Source organism: Opisthocomus hoazin, chromosome 3, assembly GCF_030867145.1.
Source record: "Opisthocomus hoazin isolate bOpiHoa1 chromosome 3, bOpiHoa1.hap1, whole genome shotgun sequence".
Classification (NCBI taxonomy): Eukaryota; Metazoa; Chordata; class Aves; order Opisthocomiformes; family Opisthocomidae; genus Opisthocomus; species Opisthocomus hoazin.
In genome coordinates, this window is record NC_134416.1 from 69251769 (window position 1) to 69257768 (window position 6000).

Below are 6000 nucleotides of genomic sequence, written 5' to 3' on the forward strand. Positions count from 1 at the left end.
TTTACAGCTATTCCAGGCAACAGAGCTGGGATTTCACAGTTACTGCAACTGATGCAAGAAGCCTCACAGGAATGATCCCACTTCTTATTAACCAAAGAGTTCTCCAATTATTTTTAACTGAGCATTTTAAGAAGCATAAAGCTTTTTTCCGAATATGAGAAATCCAGAACAATAAAATCTGAATACAGTTGTCAGGAACTGTTTAAGCATCTGCTATTTAGAAACTCTTTAGCCACGAAAATTGTTCATAACAGATTCTGAGTGCTTTAAAGAAAACAGTATCAAGTTGTATGTCAATCTATTCAGAAAAGTTAAACTCGGGATGATCGACCTTTTACAGAAGGGTCAGTCTCTGTAAACCCCTGAACTAAGAAGATGAGGTATAGGAAATTGAGATGAGAGTGACTGATATCCCCTGGACATCGAGAAAATGCCTTTTAAAAAATAAGACAAACTCTGAAAACAGCTAGAAGAGCAAGAAAACAGGAGTACAATTCGTTCTTCAGAAAAGTTAGCAAAATTGCTAATCATCTACATAACTAACATCAAAATTTTTTACTACTATACCCAAAACCCCATGTCACACAGGGAGTCAACCAGGGTTACATTTGATATTTGAATGGTGATCAGATGGTAGGAGAGACATGAAAATAACCTGAGAAACAAACAGAGAAAATCCACGGTGATTTGAATGAGATGATTAAGTAAAGAAAATCCAAAACTGTGAGTGCGACATACCCTTTATTTAATGTCACTGAATATGCAAGATTAGACACTATCATTGTCTCGCTGGTGGAGAGCCTCCAATGAAGTTTCACGCAACTCTTTCCAACCACAGCTAATTCTACAGTGCTTAGCATAGCTAGGAACATTTTGTCTAAACTCGCAGGTGGGAGAAACCCCAAGAGAACTAGATATCGATTGTGTCATTTTAATTTATGACCTAGTCGGTATCACCATATTGCGCTCCCCTAGCTCGAACGCAGCATTCACACATTGTCTCATCGAGGCGAGAACAATCTGCCTGCAGAATTAGCACAACGAGACCCAGAACTACGAGTGAAGCCTACAGGAATATAGCTCTAATGTAATCTCCACTGAGGTCAGAGACTGCCTTTGGCAACTGGATCGGTCTCTCAGAGACCAGCTTCTTCATTTTATACCAATTATCTAGTTAGGTCCAAATTAAGCAGTTTGTGCAGAAGGCTGGGTGCCCCAGAAAATAGATTTTAAAGCAAGCAATATGCAAATAGACTACTGGAGCCTAGTGTTATTTGTCTGAAACTCCAGTCGTACAAGTTATTTGAGCAGCCGAGCTCTAAAGCGTACATCCTTCTTCTGATGCTTCTTCCATTGGTCGCTAGCTTTTTTTTTTTTTAATACATATAAATTCAGGCTTCTTCAGAAATGACAGCAACTTGCTGATTTTTTCTTGGAAGCACCTAACACTTCCGGATAACTGCAATGTTTTTTTCCCTTTCCATCTTCAACAGAGCATTTTAAAGAAACCAGACAAATGCCTGTTTTATAAAAGACTATCAACTGGCTGTATCCATAACCGCATCTGAAAGTTCCTGACCTTCTGCTGTTCATCACTGATGTCCTTTTAGTTAAGCAAGAGCCTCACCGCAGAGATCACAGCTTCAACGTGACATCTTGCCCGAGAGAGAAATTACTCGGGTAGCTGAACACCACAGGACTGGGCACCTCACCAATGACCCACGAGGCTGTGCTATCCTGCAACCCACAACTGAGTTTACACGTTAAACCTGCACGCAAGACCAGAGTCTTAGACTGCAAACTTTCCCGTCTTCTCCCCCATTAAACACTGGTTACGCTTCCAGTGCTTTTGCCAAAGATTACTAGATTTCATCCAAGTTAGTCCATATATTATGTTGACTGTCAAGAATTGTTATGTTCTCATGTAAATTAAATCGATGTAGTTCTGGTAAGCAAAAAACTGAACCAAACTGCCCAGGTTCTAATATATGAGCACTCATCTATTTTTACAGCGCTTCCTTTTGGCAGGTAAGAAGTTAATAGAAAACGGGTAGCATATTATTTTGAACACTTAATAACTTTTGCTACTTATGCTGCAAGGAAGTACGAGACATGGATTTCAGTTTAATCTGCCTTCTCTCCACAGTTTATAATGAAAATGTTTCTTTAGTCATAACAATCATGTAGCAGAGTAATTAGAGCCTAAACTATAATGATATGTTCTATTTGATGGAATAAATTACTGAAGTGGCTATTTCAACCATATGGGCAATTTGTATCGAGTACTGAATAAAAACATCACAAGAAAGAATAAATGGGAAATTTGTGCATACACAGCACTACTAAGACTCAAGCATCTATCTTCCAAATTCTGTATTTCTCCAGGCAACACAGAAAGAGAGATGGGCATTCCCCCGGACGCGTTGCCCTGTCGCCCAATCCTACCATTACCATTCCACGTGCCTTCATGTGTGGTCCAACACACCACCAACACTCATCTTCTCAAATGCTCACAACTGGAAAGAAATGGAAGCATGGCCCAATTAAGTAGCGGTTGTTGCCATGCCTTGAAAACAGATCCTGCATGTGCAGAGAAGAATTATATATTTTGAGTCCCTGATTTTTACCATTCCAACAAGCTTGTGTTTAAAAAGCACGTAAGGCCTTAGCTGACTAGAAGTTTAAGTATTATATGGGAGCTGACTTCACGAGGAATAAAGCCCAATGCAAGAACAATTTTGTCACGTGAATTTCATGAACGCACGCATTTAGGCAACTAAAAGTATGAAACTATTTTCATGTAATGTACATAATTTCTATCATAAAGGGTCTGTGGTGGGGCAAAGTTTATCACTACAATAGTGAGCTATGTTATTCATAGTAATTATCGCTATAGAACAGGGGCTTTGCAAGTTTGTGTACATTATTTAGTTGTACAACATGGCATAAAGTCTCAATTTCTATTCTTAATTCTGTACTTATTATAAATCCAGTGAAGCTGACAAAACATTGCATTTTATTCATGGCTTTCTCCCAGCTCAGTGAAAATGAATTTGAATCCATTTCATTCATACATTAGAAGAGCACAACACTCTCCGATTTTTTTGTTGTAAATATCAAGCTTTATTTTAGATCGATTATCTCAGAGCCTAATGCATGAACATTGTTTGGAAAATTAACTAGTATAACTTCTATGCATGGGCCTTTGCAAACTAGAAATTGCCCTTGACAGTCTTTTTAGTGATCAATAACTCCTGTAAAATGCTCTAACTGGTTACCTACTTCCTCAGATACCTTTCTATTACCTTAGTAAAAGTCTGCAGGGTTTCAAAAACTCCTGCATAAGCTGAAAGAAAAAAAAAAACAAAACCAAAACAAACTTTGTGTCCGTCAAGCACAAAAGCAACACTTTCACCCAAGGGAATCCTGGAGCCACCGCTGCCTGGAGAGAGCGTTCTGGGGAAGCATCACCGCAAGCCTTCCCCACCACGGTCCTCTCTGACCACCTAGCTCTTGGCCACTGCCAGCAGAAACTTCGGTATATCCCGGTGCGGCATTTTTAATGTTCTCATAGGTGCTCTTTAGAATAATTCAGAATGCATACAGGCAGAGGTGGTGTAAAACACGGAAAGTATATAGTCCATGATGCTCGAGAGCTTTGACAGATTCCTACCACTTACCGCTAAGACCATTAAGGACTTTTGAGAACTGTTTCCTACTCAACTGCCAATGGTAATCAAATCATTAACATAAAATAAGACTGTTCTCTCACTCTGTTATTATTTACCTTGACTGACAGGGAGCACTTGATCATCCTTCCAGCCAGGGATTCCAAGCCTTCACACACAATCGCCCCGCAATCAACAGGTGAACTTGATCGCATCTGTGAGCTTGCAGTGCTCCACAGACACCAAGTTACCCTTCTTAATCTCAGCATTTGACAAATATTTACCACATATAACAGAAATAACACAGTGCAATATACATGTTTGTCAGTCCTGAGCACCTGAGATGCAATTCTGGTCGCTGAAAAGGGGGAAAACTTCGGTTTCTCCACAAGCAACCCTTTACTTTCACAGTTTCTTCCTGTTTCTTTGTGTTTTTTAAATGAACACGACTCCAAATGCAGCACCGGAGGTATCTAAGGGCAAACCTGACGCTGACAGGAAGCTCTGTAACGAGCGACCTACTTAAAGCCAGACGTCTACAGGCTCCCCCAGACAAACCGGGCAGCGACTTTCGAGAATTCCCCCACGGGCACACGCGGAAACTAAACCGGCGGCCTTGGCTGCCGCCGCAGCCCTCCACGCAGCCCCCCGCGGAACCGGGGCCGCGCACCAGAGCCAAGCCGGCCCGGTGAGCGCAGGGGGGCCCGGGGGCGCCGAGGGGAGCCGGGGCGGGAAGCGCCGCCGCGGGACCTCGCACCCGCGGTCCGCAGGGCGGGCCCCGCCTCCGGGCGCGCCTCCCGCTGTCCTCACGGAACGCTGAGGGGAACAACCCCCGGCAAGGGGCGGTGGGTGCCCGGCGGGGGCAGCACCTGCCCCGCTCCTCGGCTCCCCGCCGGCGCCCGTCGCTCCGCTTTGCCCCGTGAGGTAAAAAAAAAAGAAGGAGGAAGGAAAAACAAAAGACGAGAAAGAAAAACAAAAAAAAAAAAAAGGAGAAGTTGGGTGTTTTTGTTTAAAACTCCGGGCACGGCCACGATGTGAAACCGGAAGCCCGCGGCACCGACTTCGGGCCTCCCGCTGCCGGCCGGGACGCGACGCGCTGTGCCCCCCGCCCGCTGGCGTTAAGGCACCGGCACAGGCCCCGCTGGCGGCCGAGCTCCGCGCCCCTCACGGGCCCTCCCGCGGCGGCGAGGAGGAGGAGGCGGCACCTCGGCGGGGCCGGGCCGGGCCGCGCCGGGCGGCTGCCCCCGCGGCTGGCGGCGCTGCCCTGCCCTGCCCTCCCCTCCCCGCCGGCCGTGGCGGGCCGCCCCAAGTGCCGCTCGCCCCGTCCGCAAGCACCCGTCCCGGAGGCGGAATGGAGGGGAGGACGGAGCCCGGGGGCCACCTCCCGCTGCCCGCCCGCGCCGGCCCCACCTGCCCCAGGTGTCCCGCACCGCTGCCCGCCCTCCGCCGAGCCCCGCAAGAGGAACAGTCCCCCGGCAACACGCGGCCAAGAGGAGGAGAAGCGAGTCGAAACCCTACCCCCCCCCCCCCCCCCGAACTGCTCGCCCTGCGCGTCCTTCCCCGAGCACAACAACAACAAACGCGGCGGAGCCCGGCGTGCGGGGCGGGCACGGCCGCCGAGACCTCCCGGCTCCCCTCCGCGAAGCCGCCCGGAGAGAAGGGGAAAAAAGAAAAACACAACACCCCACCACAAAATAATAATGATAATAATAATAGAAGGAATAAATCACAACGCACCCGGTGTGTCCTCCTGGGCTACGGGGCTGCGCGCAGCGGGGGCAGCCGAGGTGCCAGAGGGCAGCACCCCCCCCCCTCCCGGGAGAGGCGGCGGCGAGGTGCGGGGAGAGGCAGGGATGGAGCCGGGGAGGGGGGGGAGAAACCCGCGCTCAGGAGCACGCGTGGGTCCCTCCCGCCGCCGCACGGCCGCGCTTCCTCCGCCCGAGCGACGAGCTTCCCCCGCTCGGTGCCGGCGCCGTGGCCCCTCGCTTCGCCCTGCCCCCGGCTTTGCCCCCGGGGAGAGCGGCCGCTCCCGCCCGGCCGGCGGCCCCCGCTACCTGCGCGGGGAGGTGCGTCCCGGCCGCCGGTGCCCGCCCGCCCGCGCGCCGGCAACCAGGAAGCGGCAGCGGGCCGGGGCTCCCGCCGGCGGGGGCGGCCGGGCGGGACGGGGACCCCCGCCCCGGGCGCCGGAGGAGGGGGGGGAGCCCGTTACCGTACGCCGGGTGGGTGCCGCGCTCCTGCCGGGCGAGGCGGGCGAGGGGGCTCGGCCCGCTGGGAGCCGGATTCGGCCAGGGCTGCGGCCGGTGGCAATCCGCCCGGCCCGGCCCCTCGCTGC

General features: G+C 50.4%; 1 protein-coding gene across 1 annotated transcript in view; it reads right to left on the minus strand.

Annotated features, from left to right (window-relative positions):
• MBP (myelin basic protein) overlaps positions 1–5698 on the minus strand; it is a 119349-nt gene extending 113651 nt beyond the window's left edge. The window contains exon 1 of the mRNA XM_075416594.1: positions 5406–5698. The gene's annotated coding sequence lies outside the window, so the exon portion shown is untranslated. The remainder of the gene's footprint in view (positions 1–5405) is intronic.
• Positions 5699–6000: the final 302 nt, after the last annotated feature.